Genomic DNA, 26,511 nt, shown 5'->3' with positions numbered 1-26,511 from the left:
GCGGGTGGGGACGTAGAAGCTGAGGCGTCTGTTGAGGTATTCCGGTCCCTTGTTGTGGAGGGCTTTGTGTGCGTTGGTGAGAAGACGGAAGGTGATCCTTTTGCTGACTGGGAGCCAATGCAGGTGTCTCAGGTGTGCGGAGATGTGGCTGTTGCGGGGTACGTCGAGGATGAGGCGGGCCGAGGCGTTTTGGATGCGTTGCAGGCGGTTTTGGAGTTTGGCGGTGGTCCCGGCGTAGAGGGTGTTGCCGTAGTCCAGGCGACTCGTGACAAGGGCGTGGGTCACGGTTTTTCTGGTGTCGGCGGGGATCCAGCGGAAGATCTTGCGGAGCATGCGGAGAGTGAGGAAGCAGGCGGAGGACACGGCGTTGACTTGCTTGGTCATGGTGAGAAGAGGGTCCAAGATGAAGCCGAGGTTGCGGGCGTGGTCTGCGGGGGTCGGTGCGGTGCCGAGGGCCGTGGGCCACCAGGAGTCGTCCCAGGCGGACGGGGTGTTGCCGAGGATGAGGACTTCCGTTTTTTCAGAGTTCAGCTTTAGGCAGCTGAGCCTCATCCAATCTGCGACGTACTTCATACCCTCTTGTAGGTTGGTCTTGGCGCTGGTGGGGTCCTTGGTGAGGGAGAGTACAAGTTGGGTGTCGTCGGCGTAGGAGGTGATGATGATGTCGTGCTTGCGTACGATGTCGGCGAGGGGGCTCATGTAGACATTGAAGAGTGTCGGGCTGAGCGATGAGCCTTGAGGTACGCCGCAGATGATCTTGGTGGGTTCTGAGCGAAACGGAGGGAGGTAAACTCTTTGGGAGCGGTTAGCGAGGAAGGAGGCGATCCAGTCCAGGGCCTGGCCTTGGATCCCGGTGAAGCGTAGGCGGGTGATTAGGGTGCGGTGACAGACGGTGTCAAAGGCAGCCGAGAGGTCGAGGAGAATGAGGGCGACTGTTTCACCGTTGTCCATCAGGGTTCTGATGTCGTCTGTGACTGAGATGAGGGCGGTTTCCGTGCTGTGGTTGGTTCGGAATCTGGTTTGTGAAGGGTCGAGCAGGTTGTTGTCTTCCAGGAAGGTGGTCAGCTGTTTGTTGACGGTCTTTTCTATTACCTTGGCTGGGAAAGGTAGAAGAGAGATGGGGCGGAAGTTTTTCAGGTCGCTTGGGTCAGCCGTAGGTTTCTTTAGTAGGGCGTTGACTTCAGCGTGCTTCCAGCATTCGGGGAAGGTAGCAGAAGAAAAAGAAGAGTTGATGACGGTCTGGAGGTGCGGGGCGATGATGTCGTCGGCTTTGTTAAAGATGAAGTGCGGGCAGGGGTCCGAAGGGGCGCCGGAGTGGATAGAGTTCATGATGGATTTGGTTTCTTCCGTGTTGATGTGGGTCCAGTTGTTGAGGGTGATGTCCGGGGAAGCGGGTTCAGTGGTGTATGGTTGGGTCTGGTGTCCGAAGCTGTCGTGGAGGTCGCTGATCTTGCGATGGAAGAAAGTGGCGAGGGATTCGCACAAATCCTGTGAGGGCGTGACGGCGTTGGCCAGGAAATGAAGCACTGATAGAACCTGCACTAGAGGGGGGATCCCAGTGGGATGATGGATAGCTGATATCAGATCAGGCTCCAACTGAGCACACAGCTCTGTGATTGTGGCCCAGTCCAGTCTATAGGTGAGTATTATGTGCCTGTCTACCAGTGTAGCCAAGTCCACAAGTGGTCTGTACACAGGGTTTTGTCTCCTCCTCCAATTCTTCCGCAGTGGTAAGTATATAAGGGACACAAGAGTGAGTAGGCTGTCACAATGTGAACAATGGAACCACCAGCCCAGTGTACATAAAACAGTAACATGATGGGACATTGGGAATGGCAATGTATGTGCAAATTATAGACATGACGCAGGTCTCGATTATCTGAATATTGTCCACCACCATAAAATGGCGACCGCCTGTCCTGTATGTAGGGACAGGTGGAAGTGAGGTAACTCCGCCAGCAGTACGCGTCATGGCGGAAGGCGGTCTTGAACCTCCGTGCTATTCCTCATTGGATGGCATGAGGTTCTATGGAGTACCGTGGCCAATGGGGATCACCAACGGTGGTGACGGTGTACACCGCCATATACATAACTGCCATTTTTGCCTATAACCTTACTTGATTCCTCACTTTCCACAGTGACCTGTGCTGTGACCTGTGTCTGGATCCTGCCAAGGCCTGTGTGACTGGGGAAAGGGCCCTGCCTTCACTTTGGAGGAGTTGGAGTGGTCGGTGGATGGGGTCCTACCCCGATATGAGCAGCTGTATGGGCCTCCAGACCAACAGGTGAGTACACCTTGGGCATAAGGCATGTGACAAGGTTGCATGGAGATGTGTGTGAAAGCATTGTGTCATATGGGGGTGTATGACTGGGGGTAGTGTACATGGTGGGCGCTGGGTAATGTGTAGGCCAATGGGGATGGAAGGGGATTTGTGGGCCATATATGTGACAGGCTGGATTGTATATGTAATGGTGTCCTCCTGTCTTGTTTCCTCTGCAGGTCAGTGCCCATTAGAAGAAGGGATTGTGGCATGCCATTGCCAAGGACATGCGGACCCTGGGGTTCTACAGCAGGTGGAGCACCCACTGTAGGAAGAGGTGGGAGGACCTTAGACGCTGTGCCCGGAAGACCATGGAGGCCCAGCTGGGGATGGACTCCCAACGAGGGTGGGGTGCCCGTCGGAACCTGACCACCCTGATGGCCTGCATACTGGAGGTGGCCCACCCAGAGCTGGATGGGCACTTGAGGGCATCACAGCAGCCACAAGGGGGTGAGTACAGTGTGCGTTACAACTGTGATTGGTAGGTGGCATGGGAACCTGGTGGTGGGTGTCAGTTAGTGGGAGCCCCTTAATGTCAGCTCAGAGAACGCAGCGTTATTCAGCTCAAGGGTAATGGTTGTATTGCTAATAACGTAGCTAGGTTGCATTCCATGTCAGACAGTGCTTAGTGACTCCCAGGAGGGGTGCAATTGGCGCGGGCTGGCTCATATCTTGCTGTGGTGCCTAGACAATGTAATGCCAGTGCAATGCATAATGCTCAATCCTGATCCCTGTGTGTGATGGTAATGTGTATGCCATCTGTGGTGTTGGTGCTGCAAATGACCCAGTGCTCCCTTTCTCTCTCCCACACCTTTTTTCTTCTGTCATGCTGTCCATGTGTGTATTAGCATCATCTGGTGGAGGATCAGGGGTACCTGCGACAGAAGGAGCTGCATCCCACAGGACCCAGGTGGCAGAGTCCACCAATGCCGAGGGGACCAGTGGGACAGAGGAAAGGGGAGCACCACAGCGGAGACAGGTGGTGACAACACTGACTCCTCCTCTGATGGAAGCTCCCTGTTGGTGGTGGACACTTCTGGGACCAATCCCAGCTACAGGTACAGCCATCACTCCCATACCAGCACCGCCCTCCCAGTAGCCCCTCACCAAGTTGCCTATACCCACTCACCCAGGAGGGTGGGCATCTCCTTTGCCCCAGGCACCCCAGGCCCTGCCCCAGTCAGACCAGCAGCCCTGAGTGAGGAGGCTATTGACCTCCTGAGATCCATCTCTGTAGGGCAGTCAACCATTGTGAATGAGATCCATTGGCTGGCATCCCGGATGCAGCAATGCAATGCATTCCTGGAGGGCATTAACAGTGTATTGGCGGCCCAACAGAGATCGTTCCAGGCTCTGGCCTCCTCTCTGATGACAGCCGTTGTCCCTGTTCCTACCGTCCCCATCCAACTACCACTTCCCAGTCCCAATCTTCTCGACCCCAACCCATCCCATGCACACATACAGACAAGCATGCACACAAAACATCACACAAGAGTGGCACAGACAAACACAGGCATCACACTTCAGGCCACAAGCACTCACACAAACAACAGACAGTTGCACACACAACAACATCCACTGCATCCACTGTCTCCCCCTCCTCCTCCTCCCTCACTGTCATATCCGTACTGCATCAACAGCCACCACCACCATCACCACACGAAGCAGCACACACACCTCACCTGCAGACACCTCCACAACATCCATCCACGCGTCCCCTGTGTTCTCTCACACCCTGTCTGCCCCCTCCTAAGAGACATAAACAGACGCACTCAGACACCCAACAGCCATCACCTCACATCAGCACACTGCCCATGCACCTACAGCCAAGTCCAGCAGACATAAACCTCCAACAACCACCCCCTCAACCTCCACTCCCATCCCTCTTCCCTCATCCCCTGCCACACCGTCCAGAAGAAGCTTTCCCTTGCCCAACTTGACGCCTTCCCTCCCCCTGCCCCCGTCCTGCCCATAAGAGCAGGTCACCAAGACCCGGCCCAGCACCTCAGCCAAACAGTCCACGGGACAGTGGAGGCACCTCCTAGTAGTGGTGGCAAGAAAGGAAAGGATCTCACTCCACCACCCAAGAGGGGGAAGGATCCCACTTCACCATCCAAGAAAGGGAAGGATCCCACTCTACCACCCAAGAGAGGGAAGGATCCTACTCCACCACCCGAGAGGGAAGGATCCTACTACACCACCAGGGAAAGGGAAGGTTCCCACTCCACCAACTAAGAGAGGCAAGAGGCCCCCTCCAACAGCAGTGGGCAAGGCACCCTCACCTCCAGCAGAGGCTGGAAGTGTTTCCCCTGCAACAGCAGTGGGGGAAGGAGCCCTCACCTCCAGTTGGGACACAACAGCCCTCACCTCCAGCTGGGACACAGCAGCCCTCACCTCCAGTTGGGACACAACAGCCCTCACCTCTAGTTGGGACTCAGCAGCCCTCACCTATAGCTGGGACACAGCAGCCCTCACCTCCAGTTAGGACACAACAGCTCTCACCTCCAGCTGGGACACAGCAGCCCTCATCTCCAGCTGGGACACAGCAGCCCTCACCTCCAACAGAGGGCATGTAGGCCAACCTCCAGGGACTGTTGTACAAGGAACCACCTCCAAAACCAGTGGGCAAGTTCCCCTACTCAGGGACTGTGCTCTTGCACTCGCTAGCAAATTGAAATGGGCATGGACCACCCTCCAGAACCAGTGGGCAAGTTCCCCACTTCATCTGAGGTGCCACCCACCCACCTTTCAGCTGAGGTGCCTGGCCATTACGAACATGATGCTCCTGCACAGTGTAGTGTGGATTACATCAGGGAACGAGTTGGGTCTTGGACTATGCCCTGTGGCCATGTGGGTCTTTTGGTACTTTGGACTGCCCATTGGCCCTTTCGGAACAGTGACTCATGTATTTCTTGTCATATGGACAATATGGTGGCTCTTTGCATCAAATTACACTATCAGTTCTGGAAAAATGTAGTCCTTGCACTATTATGACGTGGGTCATGTGACATTGGTTTGACTCTGCAGCTGGTTGTGTGTATGGTGTGTGTGTGAATGGTGTGTGTTGTGTGTTGTGCGTGTCTGTGTCACTCTCCTTTTCCTCTCTGCCTCCCTTGTGTGCTAAGCGGCTGTACAGACACCTCACCCCTACAATTAAGGATGAGCTGTGTGTCACACAGTAGATGAGAGATAGTTTGTGTTGACATGTCATGTGTTGTATACTGATGTGCCCTGCCTATTGCAGCAGGGACCTAGGACACAACTGGGTGAAACCTATGAACCACTTGCTCTGCAGGGAGCAGATATGGCTGTGTACATTGACCAATCATGTACTGTTTGTTGTTGTAGTGAGTGTAATTTCTATGCAACAGACCACTACTCCTCAGTGTTCCAGGCCAAAGGTAGGCAGGTGATAGATCACTGTCCTCTGCCCTGTGTCTGGGTAAATGTGTATGTTGGCATCTGCCACCCAGAAGCTCGTTTTCCTCAACATATGATGAGTGCTGGTGCCTCACTGCAATCTGTAATGTAAAGGTGTCCAACATGCATGTGACATGGTTTATGTTGTTCTTTGGATACAGTTATAGGTCACTACTTACCCTTGGTAAGTGGGGAATGTCCATTGACATGATTTATGTGCCATCACTGTTACCAACATTCCTTGTGCCTACATGTCAGCATGGGTCCCCTCTCTTTGGAAAACTTATGTAAGCTGCACTTTAATGCATGGTCTACCTATGTTGATGAGCTATCTTTATTCCCCCACATATATGTGTATGCCAACCGGTTTGTGGAAAAGTACATTTACAATAGGGGTACATTTCATGTTATATCACAGACAGGCGTGTGTCACCATTGTTTATAGGCTGATACATACCCTCAGCCGTCATAGCATGTCATTTGGCAAGTGCAACTGCAGTAGCAATGAGTAACATGACAGGTAGGCCTCACGTTTAGAGCCACAATGTAAATATCTATGCCCTTGATGTGGTATCAGGTGGATAAGTGCACTGCACATGTGTAATGGGTAAGGTATGTGCCCTGTCTATTGGTATGCATCATGGAGTGACAGTTATGTTTAAATCACATGTGTTTGGGTACAGGCATTCACCCACAGACAGACATCTGGGTTTGCATGAGCAAAATGGAGAAAGTGATGTAGCTACCCATTGGGCAACATTTTGATGGCCTTCTGCAAGTTCTTGCAAATTTCTGTGTCACTCCAACATGCAATGGACTAATGGCTTCTATTGAAGCACTCAAAGTATGTAATTGCCAGACATTAGTGGTGATTACCCTGGGGCTTGCTGATTCATTGTGTAGTGTATTTTGGGGATATCGTTTACTGACATCTTGCACATGGCATCTACAGTGTTCATTCCATGCTACATGTGTGGTCTAGCTGAGCAACACTGACACAACCTCCCTCACTCTATTGAGACAAATATCACTTGGTGAAATGTGGGTATTTCCATGTCACCTTCTCCAGGATATTGTATTGTTGTCATCAACATGGGATGATTTTGTATCATCAATCCTCATTTTTAAGTCATCAGGTATGTGACAAATAGATGTGTGCATGACCTTTTGTGGCATCTGTGGAAATGCATTCTGTATTGGCCTACTATTGTATGCTAACAGGTGGCTGTGGTCTGTTCCATGGGGCAAAACTTTGAGGGTAATGGTGTCTCCCGATGGTTGAACGGTCATTGCGACTGCGCATCTTCAGCCATGCAAATTAGTTGGGTGAGATTCTGATTTTCCAGTGGGCAATTGTTAACAGTTCAGCAGTCATGCATGCATATGTAATAGCACACGTATGGGCCACTTAGGTGAAATGTGTCGCTAGGGCCTACTTGACATCATGGTAATGTTTGCTAATCTGAGGTGTTGTTCAAGCCTGGTCATGGACATGTGATGACCCTATTTCCCTTTGTGTTTGCAGCATCAGCCCCAGCAAGCAAAGGAGATGGGACAGAGCTGAGTGGGGAGCATCTGGCAATGAGACATCAGGTCAAGACACCAGTGACACAGAGGGACCTAGTAACCCGGAAGGCTGGGAGAGTGCCACGGGGGAGACCGGAACATCATCCTCATCTTCATCGGATTCCTTCTCCAGTGGACACTCGCTAGTGGTGGTGGACCCATCAGGGCATCCCCCAGTGACATCCTTGTTCACTATCCCTGTTCTATCACCGCCCTCACTGTTGCTCCCCACCCAGTTGGCTGTCCCCACTCACTCAAAAGGGTGGGTGTCTCTTTCGCCACAAGTACCTCCACCCCAGCTCCTGTTACCACTGCTTACTTCAGTGAGGAGGCTATTGACATCCGCAAAATGTTCTCTGTGGGTCAGTCAGCCATTGTGAATGCCACCCAGGGATTAGCCACCCAACTGCAGCAAACCAATGCATTCTTGGAAGGCATTCATGGTGCAATGGCTGGCAAACAGAGATCCTTTCAGGCTCTAGCCACCAAACTGATGGCAGCCAGTCACCCCCCACATTCTGTCCCTCTCCACCTTCCTCCTCCCAATCCAAATCCCTCCTTCCACTACCTACCCAAGGCACACAGACAAATCCACACGCTTCTACATCAACGCACAAGGGGAGCTCACAAAAACACAAGTACCACAAGACACACCAGCACGCAAACAAACAACATCCACCCACAGACCCAACAACCGTCACAATTTCTCCAGACACCCCCACCACCCCCAACATCACACATGTAACATCAGGCATACTCACAGGAACAACAGTCACTGACACACCCACCATACCCATCATTCTTGCAGACAGCACCCCAGCAGACCCCCAGAAATCCACCACAGGCACAACACCAGCAGACACCACAACTACAGAAATCCACTACATCCAGCCAACCAGCAGTCACCATCACTACAGCCACACACACATCCACCACTCCATCCCCCAGCACTTCCACCTCCCAGTCCCTCAAGACACACAAAGGCACTCACTCACCCACCCAACTGACACTGAACACACACAAGCATACCTCCCAGAAGCATGCACCTACAACATCCACACCAACACAGCATACAACCATTCCCTTGACCTCCAAACCCATCCCTAACCCAAGAAGACCCCACCCAGATCCTCCCTTCCACCTCCCAGACCTCCACTGCCTCCCCTACATGCTCCCATACCTCTCGCTCCCAAGAAGAAGCCCATCCCTCCCAAGAAGAAGACCACCCCTCCCAAGCCAGAGCCCAAACCCCTCCTCACAAATTTAAGCCACCCCAGAGAGGTGCCTGCCTGCCCCAGTGATGCCCCTTTATGTGGAGGTTACGTGGCAATTTGGAGTCAAGTTGAGGCACAACAATGTGCCATTATTGGACTTGAAAATGGACTGGCAAATTGCCTTTGGACTATTACAGTTTCAATTTAATCAATTCCAAACAGTGTTTTTTGGGGTATACATTTGTCCTGTAAATCCTTTTCTACCTTAATGTTGTACCTGATTGACTTGTGTTGTGTGCCTGCAGTTGTGTGTTTTCAACCTGCTTGTTGACTGATTTGCTGTTGTTTGCAGTATCTGACTTTGTGGGCAGTGCTGTTGTCCTCCAACACAAGGGTACATGTTGAGCATATAGATGTCTAAGTGTAAATGCAATTGTGGTGCCAAAGCATTGTGTACTGTTTGTTATGGTAATTATTTCATCTTGTGTTGTCCAATGTGAGCATGTATGGTGTTAGACTTGCCCCTGATATGGTGTATGTATTGATCTGATGTGTAGGAGCTCAAGTTTTGTTTGCACAGGCATGCAGTGTGTTGAATTATGTTTGCATTTGACTGTGCATGTGTCCATTTAGCTATGTGTACCTTGCAGCTAGTTCTCGTAGATGTATGCCTCATGCAGTTAGAGTTGTATGTGCTTTGTTGACTTGCACTTCCACATTGTGCAGATGAGACACATGTAGCACCATTTCCTGTGCACATGTTGTTAAAGGGGCCTGTGTAAAGTGATTTGTGTCCCAGTGCAACCTCCCCCTTCCTGCTGGCCCCATCACTATTGTGCAGGTATTGTTTGCATGGTGCTCTTTATCTATTTGTCTCTCTGTCTTTTGCTCATGCCATTATCCTTCCATTGTGCTGTAATGTGTGTGATGTTTGTGTCTATGGCAGGGTTATTTACTGGGAGTGTTATTTGTGTTCCATGCCACGTCAATACATATGTGTATTGAGTGTGTGAGTTGTATTTGTAGGTGTGATGTTTGTGTGTTGTTGGTGATGTGTGTGAGAATGTTGTGTAGCTTTCACTGACCCTGTGCCTGAAATTTGTGTAGTGTTGCAGTGTAGTGTGAGTGAGCTGCCCAAAGAGGCATATTGTGACTGTGAATGTGTCTGTCTTCATGTGTGAGTTGGACTGGTACACGATGAGACATGTACTTGATTCCCATAGCGTGACTCCAGTATGATGTGGATGACGATGCAACGATCTGTTGTTAAGGTTAATGACACAGGTAGGTGGGTGGATTTACATTCTGTTGCACTCACGGTGGCATGGATTTTGTGCTCCATCTATGACCAACAGCTGCAGGATGTGCGTGATGGGGTCCATGGCGGCTCTGGATGTGTGAAGCTGCCTACAGGGGAGTGTCTTCCTTTATACTGTCCATTTCCTCCTGCTGACATGTGGTGGTTGGGCCGCCACGGTCACATTGGTGGTGTGCAACCTCATAATGTGTCCAGCGGAAACACTGTCCCTGCCGGCCTGTTTGTGCTGCCTCATGACCGTGGTGGTCTGTGCTGCCTGACGGTGCCTGCGGAATTGCAGCCATCTTTGCTCCATAAGGCAACATGACTTGTAATACGGTGGTCTGACCACCATCCCGACAGTAGTCGGACCGCCACCGCCACCATGGCGGTTAACAGACCTCCAAACTTGTAACTAGGTATTTTGTCTTTAAGCATTGCTACCATTTTACTCTCTGGAAGATACACTGTATCATCTCTGGATTGGGGCATCCAACATAGGTGACGAGGAGATTTGTGGACAAGATGAGATGCTCAGAAGGAACAGCCAGTGCACTGTACCAGCAGCAGGAGCAAAAGCAATAATGTCTGCTATCAATCAATCAATCAGGGATTTGTAAAGTGCAGTACTAACCCGTGAGGGTCTCAAGGAGCTGAGGAGGGTAGGGGGGAGAAGATGGGGGGAGGAAGTGCTGCTCCTGCTCGAACAGCCAGGTCTTTAGAAGTTACCTGAAGGTAAGAAGGTCTTTGGTCTGGGGCAGGCAGGTGGGAAGAGTGTTCCTCGTTTTGGCAGTGAGGTGTGAAAATGATCTACCACCGTTCTGAGGACATGTGGGGCAATTGTGAGGGCGAGGTCAGCAGAGCGGAGATGCCGGGTCAGGGTGTAGAAGGAGAGTCGTTTGTTGAGGTATTCTGGTCTGGTGTTGTGCAGTGCTTTGTGAGCGTGGGTGAGGAGTTTGTAGGTGATTCTCTTGTTGACTGGGAGCCAGTGCAGGTTTTTCAGGTGGTCTGTGATGTGGCAGTGGTGGGGGATGTCCAGAATGAGGCGTGCAGAGGCGTTCTGGATGCGCTGCAGCCTCTTCTGGTGTTTGGCCGTGGTTCCTTTGTAGAGGGCATTGCCGTAGTCCAGTTTGCTGCTTACGAGGGCTTGCGTGACTGTTCTTCTGGTTTCAGTGGGTATCCATTTGTAGATCTTTTGGAGCATGCTGAGGGTGTTGAAGCAGGAGGAGGAGATGGTGTTGACTTGCTGGGTCATGGATAGTGAGGGGTCCAAGATGAATCCTAGGTTGCGTGCGTGGTCGATGGGAGTCAGAGGGCTTCCTAGAGTGGCAGGCCACCAGGAGTCATCCCATGTGGAGGGGGTGGAGCCAAAGATAAGGACTTCTGTCTTGTCCGAATTGAGTTTGAGGCAGCTGCTCTTCATCCATTCGGCGATGGCCTTCATTCCTTGTGGAGTTTGGTCTTGGCGGAGTCCTTGCTGAGGGAGAGGATCAGCTGGGTGTCGTCAGCGTATGAGATGATGTTGAGGTTGTGGGATCGGACGATGTTAACGAGCGGGGCCATGTAGACATTGAAGAGGGTCGGGCTGAGGGAAGAAACCCTGGGGTACACCGCAGATGATTCTGCGGAATGGGGGTAGGCAGACTCTCTGGGTCCTGCCGGTGAGAAAGGAGGTGACACAGTCCAGGGCTCTGTCACGGATTCCAGCACTGCTGAGGCGTGAGCGTCGGGTATACCTATCGAAGACTAAGAAGATGAGAAAAGTTCAAAGGAGTTGAGGATGAGTTCTATTTCACTAATTGTCCCATAAAATGTGTCAACACAATGAAACATGGACTGAAAGGTATACAACTGTGAGCTGCACTGTAGGAATCTGTTGAGAAACTATCTAGGACAAAAGCTCTATTTTCTATTTTTATTTCCAGAAAGAAGATTTAAAAGCTTATAGTAGCTAAAAATATAAAAAGTTTTATTTTTGGGAGCCTCCTTTAATTGTGAAAAAAGAGAATTATTTAAATAAAAATCATATTATTTATTGTCTGCTGACTGGTATTTTTTAAACACTGGAACTCAAATAAAGTCAGTGTCTAAAAGGTAAATGCAAGAAACTGGTTTACTGGCTGCGGGAGATAAAACCCTACTAAACCAGCAACCACAATCCTTGTTAGGGTGAAGTCACACACAAAACCCAAATTAATCTGAAATCAACAGTCTGGTGACTTGGCACAGAAAGATCAGAATTAACTTAGAGGCAATGTGTAAAGAATGTATGCAGTGATTCACAAAGTAATAAAGTGAAATTCAACACAAGAAAAATCCCACACCAATTTAGCACAATAGAGTAAAATTTAAAAATGTATTTAAGACCAAAACAACAAAAATCCAATCAGTAATACCAGAGCTAAGCAGTGTTAAGTTTTTTGAGTGTAAATAGCTCCAAAAAGCACAAAGGGTGAACTGTGGTTATCTAGATGTGCCAGACTCAGGCAGCATCACAAGTTCAGGCTGACCAAGTTAGGCCCGCTGAACAAGAGTCCCTTGAATTACCTTAAATTCTGGTTGTGGGGCATTGTGAGGTCCTGCATCAAGAATGTGTTGCAAAGCTGAGGCGATGGAGGTTCTAGTGTTCAGATCCATCTACAGCTCGGTTCCTGATATCTTCAAGGCTAGGAAGGGAGGTCCTGCATCATAGTTGAGGATACAATTGACAAGGAGCTTGTGATACAAAGTCCTACGTCAAGGATGCGTCACTCTCCAGCTGGTTCTGAAGAAGTTGCAGGGCCTTTGATGCAGAGTCCTGCGTCATTGTTGAGGATAATCTCAACAAAGTGTTTGCAATGTAAAGACATGCGTCAAAGATGAGTCATGCAGCAACGCTTCTGAGGAGACTATGGGATGTGATGGGAAGTCTTATGTCAGTGATGTGTCATCCAGCAGTTCTGATGCAAGGTTTTGGGAGGCAATGCGTTGCGTCGTGGTTCCGATGCAGAGTTTTGGGAGATGATGTGTCACGCTGGCTCACTTCTACTGGGACCACAGATAGGCTGGCAGAGCACCTTCAGACCCACTTCCAATGGTCCAGGATTAGGGTGGTAGCACTTGGGAGGGCAAGACTCACAGGTGTCAGAGTCCTGCTGCTGGGTGCAAGGTTGCTAGAGTTTGTTCTGTCCCTGAGGCTCTGATCATGAGGCCAGCCAACTAGCCCTTGGAGTCATTCTGGTGGTCCTGGGTAAAAGATGCAGGTCTAGTCCTTTTCACTCAGGCAGGTGGACAGAAGAGCAGTGGAGCAATACGGCAGAGTGGCAGTCCTTCTTACAGCAAAGCAGCCCAGCAGTCCTTCTTCTGAGTCTTCCACAGGTCCAGATGTGTATTGAAGAGTTGGATCCCTTATTTATACCTGATGTCCACTTTTAAGCAGGAGAAGGGTCTGGAGGTTAACACCCCCTGATGTGTCAGACATCCCTTTCCTCCCTGCCTTGGCCTCAGCTTGTCTTGGGACATAGAAGACTAGTGACAAACTGTCTGTGAGTGTTCTCAGGCCAGGGCCTTTGTGATGTGCAGGTGTGGTAGGTGACATCTCCTTTCCCTCGTTAAGTCAGAGTGGCCCACCCTGCCAACACATATCTTCCCATTGTCTTACTGTCTGGGAGCAATGCACAAAGACCAATTGCCAGATAAACCTAGTCATGTGACCCAAGGACAGGCTACAGCCACTAAATGGTTAGAACAAGAAAATGCCAACTTTCTAAAAGTTGCATTTTCAGAATCATTGCTCATAGTCCAACTTAACCATTGAATAGGGCTTTGAATTACAATTTTTTTTACACCAAACTTGATCTTCTATCTCTTTCCAATTGTAAATTATCACTTATTAAAAGTAATAAGGAAACCCAATGCTATCCTATGGTAGGTAGGCCTTGCCGTAGTGAAAAACGTACTTAATAGTTTTTTACTACTGGGACATAAAAAAACTAAAATGTACGTGTCCAACTTTTTAAATACACTGCCCCCTGCACTCTAGGCTGCTCAGGGCCTACTCTATGGGTGACTTATATGTATGATAAAGGAAGGTTTGGGCCTGGAAAGAGTTTTATTTTGCCAGGTCAAAATGGCAGTTCATAACTGCACACACAGGCTGCAATGGCAGGTCTGAGACATGTTTTACAATGTTATTTAAGAGGCTGCACAACCAACTAGTAGCATTTAATTTACATGCCCTGGGTACATAAGGTACCACTTTACTAGGGTCTTGCAAGTAAATTACATGTGGCAATTGGGTACAAGCCAATTCTGCCATGTACAGGGGAAAGAACACAAGCACTTTAGCACTGGTTAGCAGTTGCAAAGTGAACAGAGCCATAAGGCAAATTAAAACGAGATCTGCAAAAATAGGAGGGTGAGGGCAAAAAGACCAGCCTAAGATAGACAGGTCTAACAATAAAGAATAATAATAGATACTAGTGGTGCTTGCAAACGGTGAATTGTACCGTTTCCAAATGCTAAATGGCCTTTTGCCTTTTACCAACCTTATTTTGTGATTTGGTAACCAATTACCGAATCTTAAAATAAGGTTTGTGAGTCAGTATTAGGAAGGGACGTGTTAAGGGCATCCCTTCCTAATAGCAAGTCCCAAGACCATGTATGAATGTTTTGTGACTGAAATGCAGTCACAAAATATTCATTTTTTACAAATTCTGTGAAGGAGGTGGTAACCCATTCGCAAATGAGAAGGAGTCCCCAAAGGACCCCTTCTCTTTTGTGAATGTGGGCACCAACATTTTTAAGAGCAGACAGTGGCCCCACAGTCCACTACCTACTCTTCAAAAATGAAAAGAACACTTTTCTTTTTTTAATTCTGAAATGCAGTCCATTTTCCTTTAAGGGAAAGGGCTGTATTTTAAAAAATGCTTTATTTAAAAAACAGTCACAGATATGGTGGTCTGCTGACCCCAGCAGGCCCCCATCCCCGTGAGTGAAGGCCATTCCCAAAGGGACCTGCCTTATGAAGATTGATGTGGCAGGTCCCTTGTGACCTATTTAGGAATCACAAATAGTGTCTGAGACACTGTTGTACATTGCATTTTGCAAGTTCCTAATTGCAAGTTGCAAAACGTTGCAATTAGGACCTCGCAAAATGTTGGGATCGTGCATGCATCCCTAGGTGTCTAACCTTTATGTATACAATATCCTGGTGCCAACCCTTGTACTGCACTGCTGAAGGTCATACACAGAAAGCTAGCCACCCACAACAGTTTGGGCTCAGGGCTGCCTTGATCCATCCCCCACTGCGGACTGAATGCACAGCCAAGCTTAAGGTTGGTCACCCATGGCCAGGCCCTGTGACCAACCCCTACTGCACAAGGTTGAAGAATGCATTTTAACATGGTAGAAGGAAGACGGTTTCTACCTCCCTAAAAAGTGCTGATGACTACATAAATTCGTGTCAATTATATTTTGGAATGAGCCACAGTAATTTACCAACACACTTTTTGCTAATGGGCCATCCTTCCTTGCTGAAGAAAGATTTACGGTCACCTCCCTACTAAGTAACAACATCTTTAGAAACTGACGCTGATCAGCAACTAGCAGGACCTTTTAATAAAACATAATACCGGAGTTACCAATGACAAATGTCTACTAACTTATGCTGGAGTATGCAAAAAGATTCGTTTTTTCACCCCTGTTGCACTGAAATGGTGAAAAAGTGTGATGGATTTTTTTGTCCACAATGATTCTCACACAAGTCAAAATGACGGATTTTGTTGAAACACCTAAATTCCCCACGGTAATCATGATCTCCTGAAGTTGCAATTATATTTTTCACCAGCCCTCATCATCAAAATGTTGGACGGATTGAAGAAGTAAATGCGGTCATGAAAAAATATTTTATCCTTACGGTTCTAATTATGGCAGTAATTGGTTTCTGTTCCTACTTTTAACAAGGTTTCTTTTTATAATAGAAACCCATCATCATCCCGCTCCGTTGTCGTTTGTGCAATATAATGCCTATCCTCTTCATGATATTTCGCTTTTAGCTCGCCAACTTCTACTAAAACAATGACACCAAGGTGCTGCTAAACTGCGAGAGCGTTTCAGTAAGACTAAATAAAATGAAACTAAACGAAACTAATGCCGTGAATTCAGTTAGGTGATGCGCGTCGAGTTTGGTGATTCCAATCAGTCATACAGTTTTGAAATTACTGGAGGTGTCTCTAAGTTAGCCTACTAACAAAAGAACATGGCTCCAGTAATTGTGAAGCATGGATGGATGGACTAAAAACATGTGCGTGGCACTGCCTATAGGGTTTCAATGTTCTATGCGCTGATTAGCTTCAAAGGGATGGTAGTGCAATATTGTGCCTACTGGAAAGCAAGATCCCCCTAAATATTTTGAGATTGTTTTCTTGCCTGGGGTTAGTGGAAAGGGAATTCCAGATCTTGGGCGCAAAGGTGTAGAAGCACTTTTTTCTTCATCTTCAATCCTACAGTTCCGTTTATTTCCTGCTAATTTTTTGGACTTCACTTCCCCTACCCAGTCTTAACTTGCACTCTTTAAAAAACACCTGACGAGTATTTTCACAATGATACGTTACATTTTAAATCTATCTTGGACATAGCATTTAAGCGCCATGAAGGTCAGGTGTTACAAATACCCCAGAAATAGAAAACAAATAACTAGTTTTGGGTTCTCTGAGCAGGCCTTCAAAATGCTGAAAAAAACGACGCAAATAAATCTTTAGATTTCTTTGCACCATTTTTTCAGAACCCCCCTCCCCCTCCCTCCCCCCCCCCCCCCCTCCCCCCCCCCGTTACGGGGGAACGCCCCCTTGCATACATTATCCCTGGTGCAGGCTTAATGTAGAGCAAGGGGTACAAAGTGGCGCAATGCATGCATTGCGCCAGTTTGTAAATATGGCGCGGCTATTTTGGCCTCACTGGGCCACTTTAGCGCAATAAATAATTACGCTAATGTGGCGCAAGGAGGCGCTAGGGGCTCATAAATATGCTCCCAAGTGAGGGATTGGCACAAGGTCTTCCGGAAAGTTTCATTTGAGTGTTGAGGCTGTAGGCAGGCTGTCATTTTCAAATAGGTAGTGAGAACAGCCAAATAATCTCAAACTGGTCTAAGACTTACATAGATTTACTTCACAGGAAACATTTTAAAACCAGGCCAAGAAGAGTCTCTTTGACCCCGAGTGTGACCTGGTTATGTGTTATCATTGATTAAAAAAATAATAAAATGCTTTACATCTGTATTTGATATGGACAATTTTTTCATTAGTGAATGTAACGGAACTCAGTACGAAAAAGAGAGCTGGTTATATGTTTAATACCTGTTAGAATGCTCTACGTATACTACAGGTTAATTGTGGGGTTAAGAAAGGCTTCGATGCACTTAGCCTAAGCAAGACTAAAATAGTGAGCGCCCGCTATTCTCCTATTTTACCGCACACCCCATGTTTCAGATAACAGAAAGACCCTCAGGTTCCATACATCACAGCATCAGCGAAGGCATGTACATATACACGAGAGCAGAGCTGCAACTATTCTTACGCAAGTGTAAGCAAGAATTGTGTATTGTTGACCAAGGGCACTGAGTTTGTATTTTTAATGATTGACAACTTTTACTAACGTGTTCCTCATCTGCAAACTAATCTGTGGATTTCCTTCTAGCAATAAAGCGATCAGAAGCGCAGCAAAGCACTTGGAACTCTCTGAAGTTGCCTAGTACACCATTCTCGATAGATCAAACCATAACTTGAGCTGCTAAGGGTCTCTCTCCAGCTGCTATTAATAGCCCTGTCAGTACCGGATTGTCTGACTGCTTCCCGTTTTGCCCTCAAAGGGAGACGATAACCCTTTTACGCTCCACTACATTCATAGGTTCTTCTCACCCGAGACAACCAATGGTTCCCTTATCTAAACCCAGAGCCCGTTATCACTATGTTATGTAAATTTATTGCCGCGACCCAAGGCCCAAGTCTGAAGAACGTGTTTGATGAGCATGTCTCAGCTATGAGAGGTCTAGGTCGGTTAGATTTGTATAGCCAGACATGTGGCTCAGCTGTGTGAGACCGAAGCCTGTATAATCTGTGAAATATTAAGTATAGCTCTGTTGTCAGAGGTACTATCTTCACGATTTTGGAAAATTACAGCTATCTCTGTGGCCTGAAGTCTAACCCTGCTTTAACAGTGAATCAACCTGACAGTGATCACACGCGAGTGCACATTTTTACATTAAAAGTAAACGTGCAGACATTTTAGTGGGGAATAGCCACAAATACAATGAAAAACTATAACCATAAATCCATACTTTAGTTCGGAAGATCAAACCCAGTGGTTGAATAAGTATTTCCTTGCACACTGAGCAGCAGTGAATAAATAAGCATTTAAATGTAACACTATCTGATGTATTCTATTACACTGAAAAGTTATATTACATTGAAAAGTTGGTACTGCGTACCAACCCACTCCGCAGGAGTCACACTCTAACCTATTTTCTCCACCAGCAAACATGTCTCCTTCAGCCACACCCCCAAACTCCACCAGACAGATCACCACTGCATTCACTTCTCCTTTAAGAAACCAACACACCACAACCCATAACAGATTCCCCACTGCATCTGGAACAAGGTCACCGAAGACCGAGTTATCGTGACCCTCTCCTGGAACCCACCCATCGACACCACCGACACTGACAAAGCTGCCCACAACTTCTGCCAATGGATGGACACCTGTGTCAATACTCTTGCCCCGATCAAGAATCCCTCCAACAGACGCACCAACAGATAGGCCTTCTGGTTTACCATTGACCTCCACGAATCTAAGCAAACCTGCTGAAGACTCGAAAGGAAGTGGCACCAAGATCAAACTCTGCAGACACCACCAACTCATCCGAACCGCCAAGAGAACCGCCTTCAAAGACCGAATCAACAACAACGCACACAGCCACAAGGAGCTCTTCAACATCGTGAAGGAAATCTCTAACCCCAGCTCCAAAGCCGACAACAGTCTGCCATCTCCAGGCCTCTGCGACTCCCTAGCCTCCTACTTCCACCGCAAGATTGCAGTCATCCACGACAGCTTCAGCACTCAGACCCCCCTCCGCAACCACCAACACCACAGACTCACTTCCGACCAACCTCCTGCGCTCCTGGACCCCCGTCAACGACAATGACACCACCCAAATCATGAACACCATCCACTCCTGTTCTCCATCTGACCCCTGCCCTCACCACATCCTCAACAAAGCAAGCTCCATTATCGCACTCCAACTATGGAAGATCATCAACAGCTCCTTCGAGTCCGCCACCTTCCCGGAGAGCTGGAAACACGCCGAGATCAACGCCCTCCTCAAAAAACCCAAGGCGGACCCAAAGGACCTCAAGAACTTCTGGCCTATCTCCATGCTCCCTTTCCCGGCAAAAAATCATTGAGAAGGTTGTCAACAGACAACTAACCCACTTCCTTGAGGAGGACAGCACCCTGGACCCTTCCCAATCCGGATTCCGCAGCAACCACAGTACCGAAACTGCCCTCATTGCTGCCACCGATGACATCAGAACCATACTGGACAACGGAAAAAACGCGGCCCTCATTCTCCGGCACCTATCTGCCGCGTTCAACACCATCTGCCACCACATCCTACGCTCCCACCTCAGCAATGCAGGAATCCACGACAGAGCCCAGGACTGGGTCACCTCCTTTCTCACCGGCAGAACCCAGAGAGTCCGCCTCCCTTCATTCCGCTCGGAGGCCACCAAAATCATCTGCGGCATACCCCAGGGTTCGTCCCTCAGGCCGACCCTCTTCAACGTCTACATGGCCCGCTCGCTAACATCCCCTGATCCCACAAGCTCAACGTCATCTCATACGCCGAGGACACCCAGCTGATCCTCTCCCTCACCAAGGACTCCGCCAAGACCAACCTCAACGAAGGAATAAAGGCCATCGCCGAATTGATGAAGAGCAGCTGCCTCAATCTCAAATCCGACAAGACGGAAGTCCTTATCTTCAGCTCCACCCCCTCTGCATCGGATGACTCCTGGTGGCCTGCCACTCTCAGAGCCGCTCCGACTCCCACCAACCACGCACACAACCTAGGATTCATCTTGGACTTCTCATTATCCATGCCCCAACAAGTCAACGCCATCTCCTCCTCCTGCTTTAACAGCCTCCGCATGCTCCGAAAGATCTTCAAATAGATCCCCACTGAAACCAGAAGAACAGTCACCCAAGCCCTCGTAAGCAGCAAACTGGACTATGGCAATGCCCTCTACAGAGGAACCACGGCCAAACTCCAGAAGAGGCTGCAACGTATCCAGAAAACCTCTGCATGCCTCATCCTGGACATCCCACGCCAATGCCACATCACAGGCCAGCTGAGAGACCTGCACTGGCTCCCAGTCGACAAGAGAATCATCTTCAAACTCCTCACCCATGCTCACAAAGCACTGCACAGCACCGGACCAGAATGCCTCAACAGACGGCTCTCCTTCTACACCCCGACCTGGCATCTCCGCTCCTCCGACCTCGCCTTCGCAACCATCCCACACATCCGCAGAACTACAACCGGTGGCAGATCATTCTAGCACCTCGCCGCCAAGACGTGGAACACTCTTCCCACCCAGCTGCGTCAGACCAAAGACTTCCTTACCTTCAGGAGACTTCTCAAGACCTGGCTGTTCGAGCAGTAGCAGCACCTCCCCCCCAACTCCCCTGTCAACCTCAGCGCCTTGAGACCCTCATAGGTGAGTAGTGCGCTTTACAAATTCCTGATTGATTGATGTATTGATTACTGCGTCAACCATCAGGGACCATTGAGAAAGCAACCCCAAGTAGTGATGGAGAACCAATATTGAAAAAAAGTAGGGTTCATTATTGTAAGCTATCTATGCTCCTAATTTAGATACCCTTCTTACTTAGATAAATAGCTAATGAGTAAGCTCCACATTAAAAAGAATGCTTCTCTTGGATCGCCTACAGACTTGTGACCAATACTGCATATAAGAGTTTGACCTTGATATGCTCACTTCACCTTTTTCTTTTCAGTATACATGTTCGCTTTGTAAAGACACAATGACATTGCAGTGCGATACTTTCATAAACATGGTTCACGCTTACCATAACACCTGAAAAATATCACAGCACAAACTATCAGAACCACATTAACAGAATGCGAAGCAATCCCCTATGATATGTAATAAGAAGATGTAATATTAATCAGGATAATAAAATGTGTCTATGATGCAACCAGAGAAAAGTCAAATATTCCTATTTAAGACATAAAAGCTAATAATGTAAAATATACTTTTGTATTGTACAAATAATTGTTTTAAACTTCATATGTTATTATATTTGTTGAACTCAATTTCTTCCTCCAATTGCTGTTAGCGGAGCTGTCTGAAGGTTTATTAGGTAACAGAAACCAAAATGCGTCTTCATAAATCTTTATTAATAAACAGACTAGATTCGTGAAGATCTTGTGAATTATTACTCACTGACTAAGTTGATTGTGCCGTGTTTCCCCTCGTCTAGTTGAAAGGATGGAGATTCCAAACGCTGGGATTAGGAATCAATCACAATTTCTTTAAAACAATATCTCACACTTGGGTAAAAATATGATGAACCACTGCTTTTGAGCAGAGTGGACAACAAACTTTTACCATTGTAAACCACGCTTTATATTTATCATGACCTTTAATATGGTGGCGGGAAATCATCATACTCTCTCATTTTGTGACAGGCTGGTTACTACTATCTTTCAAATGGTGAGGGGGCAATTACAGTATTCTCAGCTCTTCCATGAATAACCTTCACACTTTTGCAAAGTTTGGCCTTGACAAAGCTCAAGAGTGAAACAACCAAACATAAAACACATGTTGGCACATGTACTTTGTGGTTAAGGGCATACCTCGAAATAAAGGAGGGACTCAAACTTTTTTGATCATGGATTTTGAGTCGAGCTTGAATAAAAAGGTAAATCTGCATCTTGATTAGGCTAACACGTGATTTTGGGTTAATAGTTAATGTGAGATTATAATCCTACTGTTTTGTAATTTGATATTACAAGACTACCTATGTATTTGAAAGCCATAACTAACAAACCTAGGAAGAAAGCTTGTAAACAATTTGCACATGGATTTTGGTGCTTCACAAATCACAAGACTGGAAATAAAAATAAGGTTACATTGGTGTGCTGATGTCCCAAAAAATAATTTGGTGCCTTACTTGAGAGAAATCCCCTGGTGCCCCTCGCCCCTGCAATATCTATTAAGGGGCCATGGGACTTCCATACCTAACACATATTGGCTTTGGCTGAAGGGGGTCCTCCCTGAAGGATGGGTCTACATAAAGGATTGGGGCTCCCCTTCGTTGCAGGTGGTGCAGGGGCCAGTGTTACTTTTCACAGCAGGGGAACGCCAACAGAAAGACTGAATAAGTGACAGTCAAACCACAACCCTAGTAATCGAACAATGCTATTTTTATTTGAACAAGTAAACATACATCCCATGAGCACTGTTGATTCACATTGCTCTCCGTCTGCCAAACTATTATCTTTATTCATGCAATTCCTCCTTGATACAGAGGGGAACCACAGAGTTGCTTGGCTAGCTCCAGAGTTACAAATAATATTGCAGTAGAACAAACGCCGTGAGCATCGACATACTCCAGCAACATAAATCAGTCTTCCACTATTAGTGAAACGTCCCCTCTCACTCACCCAAATCTTAGCCTATTAGCCCCATTATTCATAGTATTGATGTCCGGAGTGCCTCTAAACTCTTAGCAAGATTCCTCATGGGCTCCATGCCACTTCAACTTAACATGCAAAATGGTAAACTGGCACACAAAACAATGGGAGGGATGAAACTATCAGTGTCCTGCAGCCTGCATTAAATGGACAAGCGAGCCCTAATACCTTGGGTGAGAGAGAATGCGTTTTTGGCCCTTTAGGAGGTGTAAATACACCCCTCCACTGAATGCTGAGTTGGTGTTCTGCTTTTGCATACAAACTCAAAGATTGGTATCATTAGTGGTGATATTACCTGTGTAAGCCACCCACTGCTTTGGTAGGAGAATAACAGGTGCAAACTCTATTCTCCTCCTCACCCACCTTCAAGCACTGCAGAAATGGTTCAGCACCATGAACACCCTGGGCTATGTCCAGCCAGTGCTTCAGGACTAGCTCAGTGCCCTACCCATGGGTCCCCAAGAACCCTGTCTATTCATCCTTTAAGAGACCTTTTCCAGCCTGAACTACTACAGCAATATCACCTTTCATCCTGTCATCCTTGCTCCTACCTTCTCTTCCACGGAATTGTGCAGAGTTCAAGCACAGCTGCGGGGTCTTTCGTATCTGGTGTCATTGGCTCCCTCCACTTGCAAAAACACTGAATTATTGCTTCAGTCACACTAACGTCTGCTGTATTGAATGTGCCATAGGCTGTAATGCACTTGCAATACGAACAACAGAATATTTGCTATGTTTGTGACAGTGTATCCCTTCCGCCAAACTCGAAATAAGGCCCCACATCTCCAATCATTCCCATCATACATGGGCACTTTTGTGAATTTAAAATGAAACTGATGAAATGACTTTTACTGTCGTGAAACTGATCTCTGCTCAGTCATAGACTGAAATATATTGACATATTTTATTAGAATAACTACATTACGGATTCTGAGAGATTTATATTCCACTAGGTCGTATAACACTGTATGGCTCATATGGGTTGAATGTCTTACTAAACTATGGAAACCTGTGAGGAGTTTTGGCAGTATTTCCCTAAAAACAATGCACAAACAAAAATAACAGTTCAACTGATACAAGTGGGAGCACAATATAAGTGCATGAGTAACACTGTCCTTCGAAAAGGTTGAAAGAGGCTACATTTCGAAAGCTAGCCCTTCAGCACTGTCTGAAGATGAACACCAATACCTGGCCATTTCTAACAGAGACACTCCCATTGGTACTCATTGCATCTACTTGCTGAGTTCCAAATGTATGTAGCAGATTAAGAAATGCATGGGCATCATAATGTATCACAATATGCCTTATTGGTATCCCAGCAAAGGAGGCATGTGGAGACCATGCAAATGATCAGACTTGAAGCACTTTTAGACTCACCTTAAATCACCTTTATTCACCTTTACACTTTGTATGACATTGCCATTTCAATCTGTTCCACTAACTAACAGGCTGCACCACCATGTTCCCTGGCATTGTTTAATTTGCCAATCCTTCCTCCATGTCTCTACCAGGCCCCTTTTACCATGCTACTTTAACCATCTCCTCCTCAGTGCAGTGCCTCTTTACCAGTCAAATTACCCACCCGTTCACCATCAGTAGCCTGCTCTGCTCCTTGCAACTGTTACTCTCCTATCAAGGATGTAAAGAGGATGACTGGAGTGGATAAGCAAAAAGTACATCAGGTATACTTGGTCCAAGGAGCTTAGCTGCCTCTGATTTTGCAACTCCTGGGCCTAACTATATCCACCTCTTTGTACTTTCTGAAGTCTGTTGACTGTTATGACCCTCCACAAGGAATTTCTTTGGAAAGGATTGCAACACAGTGAATTTTGGAGCAGATTATTCCAATAACCTTGCTTAAAATTTGCCAAGATGTAATGACAACTTTACAGTCAGACAGGAGGTTCTTCCCCAAGAAACTCTAATAAAAATGAATGGTAAATGGTCAGACATACATTATACCAAAGACACTAGTAAAGATAGGATGGGTCTCCGAATTATCACTCGACTTCAATAACCAAATAATATTCATAACTGATACATACCAGTATCAGCTGCTGTTAGAAACTGGGTCTCTAGTTGGCAGAGGTATGCACCCTGTCGAAGTCGGGAGCACAATCTAAGTCAGGGTACGTCACAACACAACCTAAATTATCCTGTGCTCACCCTCCAGTAGCTTGGCACAGAACAGACAGGCTTAACTTAGAAGGCAATGTGTGAAGGGTTTGTGCAATAACTCATACAGTAACACAGTGACTAAATTATCCTGTGCTCACCCTCCAGTAGCTTGGCACAGAACAGACAGGCTTAACTTAGAAGGAAATGTGTAAAGTGTTTGTGCAATAACTCCTACAGAAACACAGTGAAAACACCACACAAAGTACTCCACACCAGTTTAAGAAAATAGATAATATTTGTCTGAATAAAATAAGAACACAGCGAAAAAAATCCAATATGCACAAATTGTAATATAACTTTTTAAAGAAGGTTTAAATAAGCCTTTATTCACATGAATCAGTGGTTGTATCCTTTTAATACACGCTACCAGGGATGCATCAAAAATAACAACGCAGAAGGCCACTGAGGAGGAGATGTGCTGGAAAGTAAAGGGATGCATTGTCTTTTCTGGCACGGCAAAGGTGATGAATCACTTATTTCCACACAGCCAGGTGATGTGTCAATCTCCGGGAGCACAGACCTAGTTTCTCACTGTGGTGTGGGGATACTTTGATGCCCGGGGACGATGCATGGAAAATCCAGAATGTGCTGGTAGGATTGAACAGGTGCTGCATCGATCCGGTAGGCGATGTGCCAATTTCTCAGCCTTTAGGCAGGCACTGCATCGATTTTTTCAGGCATTGAGTCGATTTTCTGACACGCTGGATTTTCTCTCTTTGGTGAGGTCTTTGATGGCCCTGAGGCTTTAGAACAGGAGGCAAGCTCAGTCCAAACCCTTGGAGAGCACTGATGGGGGAAGGCAGAGTCCTTCCAGCAGAGTCAGGGGCCAGAAGGCAGCAGGACAGCTGGCCTTCCAGCAAAGCAGTCCAGATGAGTCCTTTGGGCAGCACGGCAGTCCCTCTGACAGAGTCCAGCTGTAGATCCAGAAGTGTCTGCTTTGTGGGGGCACAGGCCCTGCAGATATACCCAAATGTGACTTTGAAGTGGAGTTAACTTCAAAGAGTGGTTTTGAAGTGCACAAGTTCCTCTTTCAACCCAATCATGTCGATCAGGAGATCTGTGGAGGATGATCAGTCCTTTGTGTGAGGTTTGGCCACTAGCCTTTGAAGTGTAAGTGAGAGTCCATCCACCATTCTTGCCCAGGAAGACCCATCAGTATTCAGATGAATGCAGATGCATCTGAGTGTCCTGTGTTTATGGTTGTCTAGGTGGATTGCACAAGGGAAGCTGTCAACCACCACAGACCAGATGCGGATTGGAGATAGGCTGTAAGGAAAGAGTACAATAAAGGCAGAGAAATGCCTACTTTCTAAAGGAGGGATTTCTAAAACAGTAATTCAAAATTCAACTTCACCAGTAAGTAGGATTTCTCACTACCATTCTGGAAATACAAATCATGATAAGGCTACTCCTCTCAGATCAGAAATTATCACTTAAGAGTATATAAATTAATTTCCAATGCTGTCCTATGAGAGGAGCAGTAGTGAAAAACAACTTTGGCAGTTTTTCACTACCAAGCCATGTGAAAGTACCTGCCCTGCTTTTTACTTACATAGCACCCTGGCCTATGGAGTACCCAGGGCCTACCTTAGGGGTGACCTATATGTAATGAAGGGGGAATTGAGGGATTGGCAAATAGTTTTACATGCCAAGTCAAAGTGGCAGTGAAACTGTACACACAGGCCCTACAATGGAATACCTGAGACATGGGTAAGGGGCTACTTATATGGGTGGCACAGTCAGTGCTGCAGGCCCACTAGC

Source organism: Pleurodeles waltl, chromosome 10 (genome assembly GCF_031143425.1).
Source record: "Pleurodeles waltl isolate 20211129_DDA chromosome 10, aPleWal1.hap1.20221129, whole genome shotgun sequence".
Classification (NCBI taxonomy): domain Eukaryota; kingdom Metazoa; phylum Chordata; class Amphibia; order Caudata; family Salamandridae; genus Pleurodeles; species Pleurodeles waltl.
Note: the sequence above shows the minus strand (reverse complement) of the source record.